The 13,318-nt window shown below is 44.0% G+C and overlaps 1 long non-coding RNA gene across 1 annotated transcript; it reads right to left on the reverse strand.

The window, feature by feature from the left end:
• Nucleotides 1-209: 209 nt before the first annotated feature.
• Nucleotides 210-5,511, reverse strand: LOC140709971 (uncharacterized). The gene is made up of 2 exons (XR_012090844.1): nt 4,295-5,511; nt 210-4,235 (listed from the first exon to the last, which is right to left on the reverse strand). It is a non-coding gene; the product is annotated as an uncharacterized lncRNA (long non-coding RNA).
• Between the last annotated feature and the right edge of the window lie 7,807 nt (nt 5,512-13,318).

Consider the following 13,318-nt stretch of genomic DNA (forward strand, 5'->3'; position numbering starts at 1 on the left):
CTGAATTTCCTATAAATTGATTATTAGATCTAGAGGCTTGATCAGATTCAGGTTTGATATTTTATTTTGAAAGACTACTTCATAGGTGATGTTGGGTTGTGTTTATCAGGAGGCACAAAGTGTCTGGTTATCTCTTCTTTTTGTGATTTTATAATAGCAATCATTGATTATTATTATTATTATTTGAGATAGGGTCTCTTTTGCTCAGGCTGGAGGGCAGTGGCACAATCTTGGCTCACCTGCAACCTCCGCCTCCTAGGTTTAAGTGATTGTCCTGCCTCAGCCTCCCACATAGCTGTGATTATAGGAACGCACCACCATGCCTGTCTGATTTTTGTATTTTTAGTAGAGATGGGGTTTCACCATGTTGGCCAGGCTGGTCTTGAACTCCTGACCTCAAGTGATCCACCCACCTTGGCTTCCCAAAGTGCTAGGATTACAGGCATGAGCCACTGTTCCTGGCCTAGCAATCATTGATTTTTAATGCCTAGATATATTAATTTATTAGAGATTCCAAGGCCTTCCATTTACTGCCATGATGAAATATCAAGAATATAATTTACCCTTTCAACTTAACTAAAAAACCCAACATGATATATGAATCAATGGTTTTCAGACATTGGACAATAGGCATAATAGGACTGTGATTCTTGAAGAAAGATAAGTAATGTCTGGCATCCAGTGAAAAATTACTGGACGTGCAAAGAAATGGGATAATATAACCCACAACAGGTAACATTTAATTAATAGAAACAGAATTCAGAAATGACACATATCATAAAATTAGGAGACAAGGATATTAAAAAGCTGTGATAAAAATGCTTTACATGTTCAAGAAGTAGAGGAAAACACGAGCATAACAAGGAGGGAAATGGAAGATATAAGAAAAACACCCAAGTCAAATTTCTAGAGATGAAAAATACAATGTTTGAAATGAGAAGTACATTGGATGGGATTAACAGCAGACTAAATAAAACACAGTTGAATAAAAAATTAGTACATTTGAAGGCATAACAATAGGAAGTACTCAAAGCACAGAGAAAAAAGATGAAAAAAATGAATAGGGTGTCAGTGAGCTGTGGAACAATATCACATGGTCTAATATACATGTAACTCCAATTGGAGAAGGGCAGGGACACCAGAAAAGTATTTGAAGAAATAATGGCTGAGAAATTTTCAGGTGCCCGAACAGGACCTGGAGACCTCTTTTTTTTTATTGTAATGAAGGACAGGATTGCTTCTCTGTCGATAAAGAGAACAGTTTCATCATGAGCAGGTGGAAAGCTATAATATAAACTAACCCTTTTAGACTACATAGTGACCTTCTGTGTTACATGTGTGTTGCTTTCCCTTTAGGACCGTCTGGAAAATTTGTGATACTCGTCTTTTTATTTTACTTTTTTATCTATCCTCGAATCTCTTATTCACTCTTAAAGTGATTCCCTTCCCTCACCACCATACCACCAAGTGCCCCTGGCTAACCTAAGGAAGTCCTGTACCTGTTTCCTGAGCTGCTTGCCTGGGCTCCAGGGTCCTTTCATTCATCCATGCATCCACCTCCAGCTTTTCCTAATGAAATTTTGACTCACTTTGGTCCTGCCTGTCAGCTCATCTTAAAGGCTAATTCTTGATAATTAATTCTGGAGATTTCTGATGAGTTAATGTATAACACTAATAGGTTAACATTCACATTTAAAAGGCCATCCAGAGGTTTGCTTTAATTCCTATTTATTTAAGGCCTAGCTCAAATACAATCTTATTTATTTAACAATCACTTCTCTAGTGGTACCGTGGGTCATATACTGTGCTAGAATGAGTAAGACCTAACTCTTGCCCTCTGGAGCCTCACATTCCTGAAAGACAGACTTACAAACAAATACAAGTTCATGTAAATACAGTAAAGGAGGTATGAACAAAGGTTCTGAGCACTCAGTGGGGGAATTGTTTGCAAGACCTAGGGCACTCAAGAAGAAAGACTTTTGTAATGGGTCTGCAGGAGAAATAGGAGTGGAACAGTCTGAGAATGTGAGGAGAATACTGGGCAAAGAAAACATCATCAAAGACACAGAGATAATGAAAAATGTCAATTGCTATTTGCTACGTCTTTCCTATGGTTCATGTACAAAGCTTTGCATACATTCTCTCAATTGACTCTCACAAGTACCTTTTTAAATAACTGTCTTTATGATATGTACTTTACAGATCTGCAAACTGAGGCTTTGTGGGGGGAAATTCCAAAAGTTACCCAAGGTTGTCTAATATGGCAGAAGTAGGATTGGAACCAAGATCTTTCTGATTGCAAAACATATACTCTTAATCCTTAACTTACTAAAGAAAACTCGTGTTCAGAATATGGTAGGGTGAGGGCAAGGTAGTAGTAGGAGAGAAGGCAGGGAAGGTTTGTAGAGGCCAGACTTCTGAAGGATTTTATATGTTATACATCCATGAAATAGCTTTTTTTAAAATCCAGTTTTGTCCCCTAACTCCCAAACCAGAAGGAATCTTATTTTTTTTTTCTTAACCCCCAAGCACTTAATGTTTATATCTCACATCCATTTATAACTTTTTTCCCCCCATTTCCCCATTTGCCATTAGGCAACACAGTTTTAATCAAAGGAATTATTTCTTTTTTGAAAAATTGTATAAACCAGGCATGGTGATGTATGCCTGTACTTCCACCCACTCCGGAGATCGAGGTGGGAGGATCACTTGAGCCCAGGAGTTCGAGGCTGCAGTGAGCTATTATTGAGCCACTGCACTCCAGCCTGGGTGAACAGAGTGAGACTCTATCTCTTAAAAAAGATAACAAAAGAAAAAAATAATAAAAATTATATATATTTAAATTATACAACTTGATTTGATATACATATTGTGAAATAATCACCACAATCAGGGTAATTAACCAATCCATCATAGTTACCTATTGTGTGTGTGTGAGAATACCTTGTGTGTGAGAATACTTAGGATCAACAACAAATTTTAAGTATATAGTGTAATATTGTTACTGATAGTCACCATGCCATACATTAACTCTCCAGAATTTATTCATCTTGCATAACTGAAACTTTCTACCTTTTGACCAACATGTTCTCATATCCTCTTTCCCTCAGTCCATGGTAAATTCTATGAATTAACTATTTTAGATTCCACATATAAGTGACATCATACAGTAGTTATTGTCAGGCCTCTAAGCCAAAGCTAAGCCATCATACCCCTTGTGACCTGCACATATACATCCAGATGGCCTGAAGCAACTGAAGATCCACAAAAGAAGTGAAAATAGCCTTAAATGATGACATTCCACCACTGCGATTTGTTTCTGCCCCACCCTAACTGATCAATGTACTTTGTAATCTCCCCCACCCTTAAGAAGGTTCTTTGTAATTCTCCCCACCCTTGAGAATGTACTTTGAGATCCACCCCCTGTCCGCAAAACATTGCTCCTAACTCCACTGCCTATCCCAAAACCTATAAGAACTAATGATAATCCCAGTGCCCTTTGCTGACTCTCTTTTCGGACTCAGCCCGCCTGCACCCAGGTGAAATAAACAGCCTGTTGCTCACACAAAGCCTGTTTGGTGGTCTCTTCACATGGACGCAAGTGAAATTTTAGTGCCATGTCTTGGATCTGGGGACCTCCCTTGGGAGATCAATCCCCTGTCCTCCTGCTCTTTGCCCCGTGAGAAAGATCCACCTACATATCTGGTCCTCACACCGACCAGCCCAAGGAACATCTCACCAATTTTAAATCCAGTAAGTGGCCTCTTTTTACTCTCTTCTCCAACCTCTCTCACTATCCCTCAACCTGTTTCTCTTTTCAGTCTTGGCGCCACACTTCAGTCTCTCCCTTATCTTAATTTCAGTTCCTTTCCTTTTCTGAGAGACAAAGGAGACGCGTTTTATCCGTGGATCCAAAATTCCGGCGCTGGTCACGGACTTGGAAAGACAGTCTTCCCTTGGTGTTTAATCATGTGGGGACGCCTGCCTGATTATTCACCCACATTTCAGAGGTGTCTGACCACGCGGGGATGCCTGCCTTGGTCCTTCACCCTTAGTGGCAAGTACTGCTTTTCTGGGGGGCAAAACCCCCCCAACCCCTTCTCTCTGTGTCTCTACCCCTTCCCTGCTTTTCTAGGGGGGCAAGAACCCCCCCAACCCCTTCTCTCCAGGTCTCTATCCGTTCTCCGCTTTTCTGGGGGGCAAGAACCCCCGACCCCTTCTTTCCGTGTCTCTACCTCTTCTCCCCTTTTCTGGGGGGCAAGAACCCCCCAACCCCTTCTTTCCGTGTCTCTACCCCTTCTCCGCTTTTCTGGAGGGCAAGAACCCCCTAAGCTCTTCTCTCTATGTCTCTACTCTCTCTTTTCTCTGGGCTTGCCTCCTTCACTATGGGCAACCTTCCACCTTCCATTCCTCCCTCTTCTCCCTTAGTCTGTGTTCTCAAGAACTTAAAACCTCTTCAACTCACACCTGACCTAAAACCTAAATGCCTTATTTTCTTCTGCAACTCTGCTTGGCCCCAATACAAACTTGACAATGGCTCTAAATGGCCAGAAAACAGCACTTTCGGTTCCTCTATCCTATAAGACCTACATAATTTTTGTCGTAAAATGGGCAAACGGTCTGAGGTGCATTACATCCAGGCATTTTTCACACTTCGTTCCCTCCCTAGTCTCTGTTCCCAATGCGATTCCTCCCAAATCCTCCTTCTTTCCCTCCTGCCTGTCCCTTCAGTCCCAACCCCAAGCATCTCTTAGTCTTTTGAATCTTCCTTTTCTATGGACCCATCTGACCTCTCCCCTCCTCCCCAGGTTGCTCCTCGCCAGGCTCAGCTAGGTCCCAATTTTTCCTCAGCCTCTGCTCCCTTACCCTATAATCCTTTTATCACCTCCCCTCCTCACACCCGGTCCAGCTTACAGTTTCATTCCGTGACTAGCCCTCCCCCACCTACCCAGCTATTTCCTCTTAAGAAGGTGGCTGGAGCTAAAGGCATAGTCAAGGTTAATGCTCCTTTTTCTTTGTCCAACATCTCCCAAATCAGTTAGTGTTTAGGCTCTTTTTCATCAAATATAAAAACCCAGCGCAGTTCGTAGCCCATTTGGCAGCAACCCTGAGATGCTTTACAGCCCTAGACCCTGAAAGGTCACAAGGCTGTCTTATCCTCAATTTGCATTTTATTATCCAATCTGCTCCCGACATTAAATAAAGCTCCAAAAATTAAATTCTGGCCCACAAACCCCACAACAGGACTTAATTAACCTCGCCTTCAAGGTGTACACTAATAGAATAGAGGCAGTCAAGTAGCAATGTATTTCTGAGTTGCAATTCCTTGCCTCCACTGTGAGACAGAACTCAGCCACATTCCAGCACACAAGAACTCCAAATGCCTGAACTGTAGCTGCCAGGGGTTCCTCCAGAACCTCCTCCCCCGGGAGCTTGCTACAGGTGCCGGAAATTTGGCCACTGGGCCAAGGAATGCCTGCAGCCCGGGATTCCTCCTAAGCTGTGTCCCATCTGTGCAGGACCCCACTAAAAATTGGACTGTTCAACTCACCTGGCAACCACTCCCAGAGCCCCTGGAACTCCGGCCCAAGGCTCTCTGACTGACACCTTCCCAGATCTTCTTGGCTTAGCAGCTGAAGACTGACGCTGCCCGATCATCTTGGAAGCCTCTTGGACCATCACAGATGCTTTGGGTAACTCTTACAGTGGAAGGTAAGTCCGTCCCCTTCTTAATCAATACAGAGGCTACCCACTCCACATTACCTTCTTTTCAAGGGCCTGTTTCCTTTGCCTCCATAACTGTTGTGGGTGTTGATGGCCAGGCTTCTAAACCCCTTAAAACTCCCCAAGTCTGGTGGCAACTTGGACAATACTCTTTTAAGCACTTCTTTTTAGTTATCCCCACCTGCCCAGTTCCCTTATTAGGTCCAGGCATTTTAACTAAATTATTTGCTTCCCTGACTATTCCTGGGCTACAACCACACCTCATTGCCACCTTTTTCCCCAGTTGAAAGCCTTCTTCACATCCTCCCTTTGTATCTCCCCACCTTAAACCACAAGTATAGGACGCCTCTACTCCCTCCTTGGCGACCGATCATGCACCCCTTACTCTCCCATTAAAACCTAATCACCCTTACCCCGCTCAACACCAATATCCCATCCCGCAGCACGCTTTAAAAGGATTAAAGCCTGTTATCACTCGCCTGTTACAGCATGGCCTTTTAAAGCCGATAAAGTCTCCTTACAATTCCCCCATCTTACCTGTCCAAAAACTGGACAAGCCTTACAGGTTAGTTCAGGATCTGCGCCTTATCAACCAAATTGTCTTGCCTGTCCACCCCGTGGTGCCAAATGCATATTCTCTCCTATCCTTAGTACCTCCCTCCATAACCCATTATTCTGTTCTGGATCTCAAACATGCTTTCTTTACTATTCCTTTGCACCCTTTGAAGGGGTGGCCTGCCCCTCCACACCTGTGGGTGTTTCTCATTAGGTGGAACGAGAGACTTGAGAAAAGAAATAACACACAGGGACAAAGTATAGAGAAAGAAAAGCGGGGGCCCAGGGGACCGGCACTCAGCTTACAGAGGACCCATGCCGGCACCGGTCTCTGAGTTCTCTTAGTATTTATAGATAATTATCTGTACCATCTTAAAGATAAGGGAGTGGCAGGACAATAGGATCGTTTTTAGGGAGGAAATCAGCAGTAAGACATAAGAACAAGGATCTCTGTGACATGAATAAGTGTAAAGGAAAATCCTGTGCCTTGAGATAAACCTTTTAACGGCATTGTTTCATCCTATCACATGGGGATAAACCTTGGACAACACCTAGCTTTTTTAGGAACAAAGACACACCCTGCACGCCCAAAATCCATTAAACCTGGAGTTACCACAGCACATCTTGCAAGGACAAGGTTGGGGGTAGGGTCACAGATTAACAGCATCTCAAATACAGAACAAAATGGAGTCTCTTATGTCTACTTCTTTCTATATAGACACAGTAACAGGCTGATCTCTTTCTTTTCCCCACACCCTTCATCCCGGCCTCTCTTTGCTTTCACTTGGATTGACCCTGACACCCATCAGGCTGAGCAAATTACCTGGGCTGTACTACCACAAGGCTTCGTGGACAGCCCCCATTACTTCAGTCAAATCCAAATTTCTTCCTCATCTGTTACCTGTCTCAGCATAATTCTTCATGAAAACACACATGCTCTCCCTGCTGATTGTGTCCAGCTAATCTCCCAAACCTGAACCCCTTCTACAAAACAACTACTCCTTTCCTTCCTAGGTGTGGTTAGGTACTTCCACCTTTGGATACCTGACTAAACCATTATGTAAACTCACAAACACAAACCTAGCTGACCCCATAGATCCTAAATCCTTTTGCCACTCCTCTTTCTGCTCCTTAAAAACAGCCCTAGAAGCTGCCCCCACACTGGCTTTCCCTAAAAAGGAAAAGCCAGTGTGTTTCATTACACACAGCCAAAGTACAGGGCTGTGCAGTCAAAATTCTTACACAAGAGCCGGGACTATGCCCTGTAGCCTTTCTGTCCAAACAACTTAACCTTACTGTTTTAGGCTAGCCCCCCACATTATTCCTGATACCACACCTGAGCCCCATGATTGTATCTCTCTAATCCACCTGGCATTCACTCAATTTCACTGTATTTCCTTCTTTCCTGTTCCTCACCCTGATCATACTTGGTTTATTGATGGCAGTTCCACCAGGCCTAACTGCCACACACCAGCAAAGGCAGTCTATGCCGTAGTATCTTCCACATCTATCATTGAGGCTACCACTCTGCCGCCCTCCACTACCTCTCAGCAAGCTGAACTCATTGCCTCGGGCCCTCACTCTTGCAAAGGGACTACGCATCAATAAAATTAAATATTTATACTGACTCTAAATATGCCTTCCATATCCTGCACCACCATGCTGTTATATGGGCAGAAAGAGGTTTTCTCACCACGCAAGGGTCCTCCATCATTAATGCCTCTTTAATAAAAACTATTCTCAAGGCTGCTTTACTTCCAAAGGAAGCTGGAGTCATTCACTGCAAGGGCCATTAAAAGGCATCAGATCCCACTGCTCAAGGCAGCACTTATGCTGATAAGGTAGCTAAAAAAGCAGCTAGCTTCCAGCTTTTATCCCTCATGGCAATTTTTCTCCTTCTCATCTGGTCACTCCCATTTACTCCCCCACTGAAACTTCCACCTATCAATCTCTTCCCACACAAGGCAAATGGTTCTTAGACCAAGAAAAATATCTCCTTCCAGCCTCACAGGCCCATTCTATTCTGTCGTCATTTCCTAATCTCTTCCATGTAGGTTACAAGCTGCTAGCCTGCCTCTTAGAACCTCTCATTTCCTTTCCATCGTGGAAATCTGTCCTCAAGGAAATCACTTCTCAGTTGTTCCATCTGCTATTCTACTACTCCTCAGGAATTGTTCAGGCCCCCTCCCTTCCCTACACATCAAGCTTGGGGATTTGCCCCTGCCCAGGACTGACAAATTGACTTTACTCACATGCCCTGAGTCAGGAAACTAAAATACCTCTTGGTCTGGGTAGACACTTTCACTGGATAGGTAGAGGCCTTTCCCACAGGGTCTGAGGCCACTGCGGTCATTTCTTCCCTTTTGTCAGACGTAATTCCTCGGTTTGGCCTTCCCACCTCTATGCAGTCTGATAACGGACTGGCCTTTATTAGTCAAATCACCCAAGCGGTTTCTCAGGCTCTTGGTATTTAGTGACTTCTGGATGTAAATCGCCACCCTTAAGTCTCTCTTGAAGTGGATCTTCAGTGGCAAGGTACCCTCCAATACTTTCACCCTGATGAAGTCCTATTCTTTACTTTTATACTCACTCTTATTCTGGTTCCCGTTCTTATGCCACCCTCTACCTCTCCCCAGCTATCTCCACCACACTATCAATCTCACTCTCTCCTAGCCGTTTCTAATCCTTCTTTAACAAACAGTTGCTGGCTTTGCATTTCTCTTTCCTCCAAAATTGCCGAGGCCTCGACTTACTCACTGCTAAAAAAAGAGGACTCTGTATATTTTTAAATGGAGAGTGTTGTTCTTACCTTAATCAATCTGGCCTGGTATATGACAACATAAACTCAAGGATGGAGCCCAAAAACTCACCAACCAAGCAAACAATAATGTTGAACCCCCTTGGACACTCTCTAATTGGATGTCCTGGGTACTCCCAATTCTTAGTCCTTTAATACCTATTTTTCTCCTTCTTTTATTTGAATCTTGTGTCTTTCATTTAGTTTCTCAATTCATACAAAACCTCATCAAGGCCATCACCAATAATTCTATACAACAAATGCTCCTTCTAACAACCCCACAATATCACCCCTTACCACAAAATCTTTTTTCAACTTAATCTCTCCCACTCTAGGTTCACATGTCGCCCCTGATCCTGCCTGAAGCGGCCCTGAGAAACATCACCCATTATCTCTCCATACCACCCCTAAAAATTTTTGCTGCCCTAACACTTTACCATTATTATTATTTTTATTAATATAAGAAGACAGGAATATCAGGGCTCTGAGCCGAAGCTAAGCCATCATATCCCTTGTGACCTGCATGTATACATCCAGATGGCCTGAAACAACTGAAGATCCACAAAAGAAGTGAAAATAGCCTTAAATGATGACATTCCACCATTGTGATTTGTTTCTGCCCCAACCTAACTGATCAATGTATTTTGTAATCTCCCCCACCCTTAAGAAGGTTCTTTGTAATTCTCCCCACCCTTGAGAATATACTTTGAGATCCACCCCGTCTGCAAAACATTGCTCCTAACTCCACTGCCTATCCCAAAACCTATAAGAACTAATGATAATCCCAGTGCCCTTTGCTGACTCTCTTTTCGGACTCAGCCCGCCTGCACCCAGGTGAAATAAACAGCCTTGTTGCTCACACAAAGCCTGTTTGGTGGTCTCTTCACACAGACGCGAATGAAATTTATCTTTCTATGTTTGGCCTGTTTCATAATGTTCTCCAGGTTCATTCATATTGTCACAAATGGCAGGATTTTATTCTTTTTAAAGGCTGAATAATATTCCATTGTACATGTATACTACATATTCTTTATCCATTCATCTGTCAATGGACATGCAAGTCATGTCCATATCTTGGTCCTTGTGAATAATGCTGCAGTGAACACAGGAATGCAGGTATCTTTTCAAGATCCTGATTTCACAAAGGAATTATTTCTTATTTGTCACCTTTATCCCATACAATACTCCACTCATTTAGTGAATGTGCTCTACTCACAAGGAAGGAAGGAAGGAGGGAGGGAGGGAAAGAGGGAAAGAGAGAGGCAGTGAGGGAGGGAGGGAGAGAGGGAGATCTGTGGGTTGTAGAAAGTTTAGGCACTTGGGCTTTACATTTCTTTTATTTATTTATTTTTGAGACAGGGTCTCACTGTTGCCCAGGCTGAGTGCAATGGTGCGATCACAGCTCACTGCATCTTTGACCTACTGGGCTCAAGTGATCCTCCCCACTCTCAGCCTCCCCCGTAGCTGGGACTACAGATGCATGTCACCACACCTGGCTAATTTTCTCTATTTTGTAGAAACGGAATCTCACTCTTTGGCCCAGGCGGGTCTTGAACTCTTAACTCAAGCAATCCTTCCACCTCGGCCTTCCAAAATGCTAGGATTACAGGTGTGAGCCACAGTGCCCAGCTGCAATTCTTTAAGAAGTTGTGGTTGCCTTGGAGAAATTGGAAACTCTCAGATTCTTAGGCCATCCCTATATACTAGTTGGTAAGTCATAACTCCAGCATTGCCTCCTGGGTTTCAGTGTGCATGACATCCATATGGGACAAGCCACCTGAGCTTTCTGCCAAAACTTACAGGAAAATCTGGGTTGAGCCACAAATATTATGAGCTCTAACCCAGGGACATAGCAGCTCTCCCTGTAGTTTTTGCTGATTTCTAGATGTTGTGGCTCCCTTGTCTGGGATCCGTTTGGTGTTTAGCACTTAGCCATAAATCAGCCTTGTGTCCTATGGGTAGGCTAGGGCTGGAAAGTAGAGGGAGGGAGAGCAGCTGGAGAGACCTAGAGATGTTAACTGAGAATGTGCAAACCGAGAAGGAAGACAGGAACCGAGGCTATCTACGTACCTTTTTCTAGAGACAGGTCGACTATGTAGACCTTTTTCTAAGCGGCCTGGTTGTGGCCTGTGGCCAATTAGTTGTGTCTGCAGAAGAAATTGAGCCTTTTCTCTTCTTAAGCCTCCTTCCTTCAAATTCCTAGACCTGGAGCATACCTAAACCTCAGTTTTACCAGTTTCCCTACACAGCAGAGAATGAATCACCTGATTTAGAATCAGGGAATGTGGGTTCAGGTACTGTCAGCTACTCACTGTGTGACCTTAGGCAAGTCACGTAGTCTCTCTGAGCTTTGGCTTTTCCAACAGAGTTAGAGTTATGCCTCCAGTCCTGCCACCCCGCCCCCTCTGCCCCCTCCCCCCACGCGCCTCCCCCTTCCCCTCCCATAGTTGTTGGAAGAATGAAATGAGATAATAGGGTTAAAAGTGTTTTGTGAATGGTCAAGCTCTGTGCAGTTAATTGTAAGGGAGGAGGAGGAGGTTGTGGTTTCTTGAGGGGGATTTGGGTTGCATGACCCTACTGAGTAAGCCCTTCTTTCTGTGATGCCTAAAGTGCCACCAGGTGGCAGCAGGATCCTATCTTTGCTCGTCTTTAGTGGAGGATAAATCTTGGAGAAGATAGGAAAGGCCTTTGGATGCTGCTTTGCTCTATCCTGCAAAGGTTATGAGGATTTATTTCTTTACCACTGTCTACATTTCTCACTCCACCAAATCCCTCTGGTTAATAATAAATACTTCCCCAAAGGACTCCCCCATCTCTTTTTTTTTTTGAGACGGAGTCTCGCTCTGTCGACCAGGCTGGAGTGCAGTGGCACAGTAGCGTGATCTCAGCTCACTGCAAGCTCCACCTCCCGGGTTCACGCCATTATCCTGCCTCAGCCTCCCGAGTAGCTGGGGCTACAGGCACCCGCCACTGCGCCCGGCTAAGTTTTTGTATTTTTAGTAGAGACGGGGTTTCACCCGTGGTCTCGATCTCCTAACCTCATGATCCACCCGCCTCGGCCTCCCGCAGTGCTGGGATTACAGATGTGAGCCACTGCACCGGGCCCGAATTTGGGTAATTTTTAAAGGTTGAATCTTCTGTCACCAATAAGAAGTCTCAGGGAATCTTTTCTTTACTCAGCAAGTAGATTTGGCCTGTTAGTGTACACTTAGGGAGAGTCAAAAGATATAAAGTCCTGAATCTTCTAGTGAGATGCTCACAGTTTTGTTAGCAACAAGTTTGTAGCCAGGAAGCAGAGTGGTATATGTAGAATTAGAGAAGGGCTAGACAACAGGAATAGACTTTGTATACATGCACTGAGGGGACCCAAGGACTGGAGGGACAGTGTGGCAGAGCTGAAACACAGAGGGGTTAAGTGGCATGCTTAGGGCAGCACAGTGAGACCATGGGAAGAGTTGGGATGAGAGTCCTTGGACTCCTGGCTTCCAGAGACATTGATAGTCCCCATCTCTCCAACGCCAGAGGCAGTTTTGTTGTAGTTCTAAATGTATGAGTAAGTGGATGCTCCTCGTGGCCTCTCAGAAGGATGCGTAAGCATATGAACTGTTTCCCACTAGTTGTTCTATAGAAGAATTGAGGAACCTTCACATAATACCGTAGATCAAGTTTCCACTCAGTTATTGACTTAGAAACCATATCTCAGACTCATTCCACGAAGCTAGAAGCCCAGCATTTTTATTAGGCTCTAAAATCAGATTTAACATCTGCTAGTGAAAGCTCCTGGCTGAAGCTCTTCCAGTAACAACTCGGAAATCCTGGTTTCATACGTCTCTCAATTCCTTTTAATCAGAGACAGGGTATTTTTTGAAGCCATATGGGTGAGGAGGGGCTTTATCTGAAAATCTCCATGAAATGTTCCAAGGTTATGGCAGGCGTGATTAGCTTATATATGTCTTTCTAAGAGTCCGTGAGGTGAATGCTGAAGTTCCTCATCAGTTTGGGAAGGCTGAAAGCCTGTTTATTCTGTGTAATAAGATGATTGCATGCCATTTGGATACCCATTCCTCTGGAAGATCCTCACCTGAAGAGACTGGCTTAATGGTATGGTAGATAGCAGACAGAACTGTTGGTCAAGGCCAGTCAGGGATGCTGGATTTGAGCTATAGGTCTGCAAATTTACCAATCTGTCTAGTCTTTCTCAGTGATCATATACCTACCTCCTGGATTTCTTGGAGAAGCTAG

This window comes from Chlorocebus sabaeus, chromosome 23, assembly GCF_047675955.1.
Source record: "Chlorocebus sabaeus isolate Y175 chromosome 23, mChlSab1.0.hap1, whole genome shotgun sequence".
Lineage (NCBI taxonomy): Eukaryota > Metazoa > Chordata > Mammalia > Primates > Cercopithecidae > Chlorocebus > Chlorocebus sabaeus.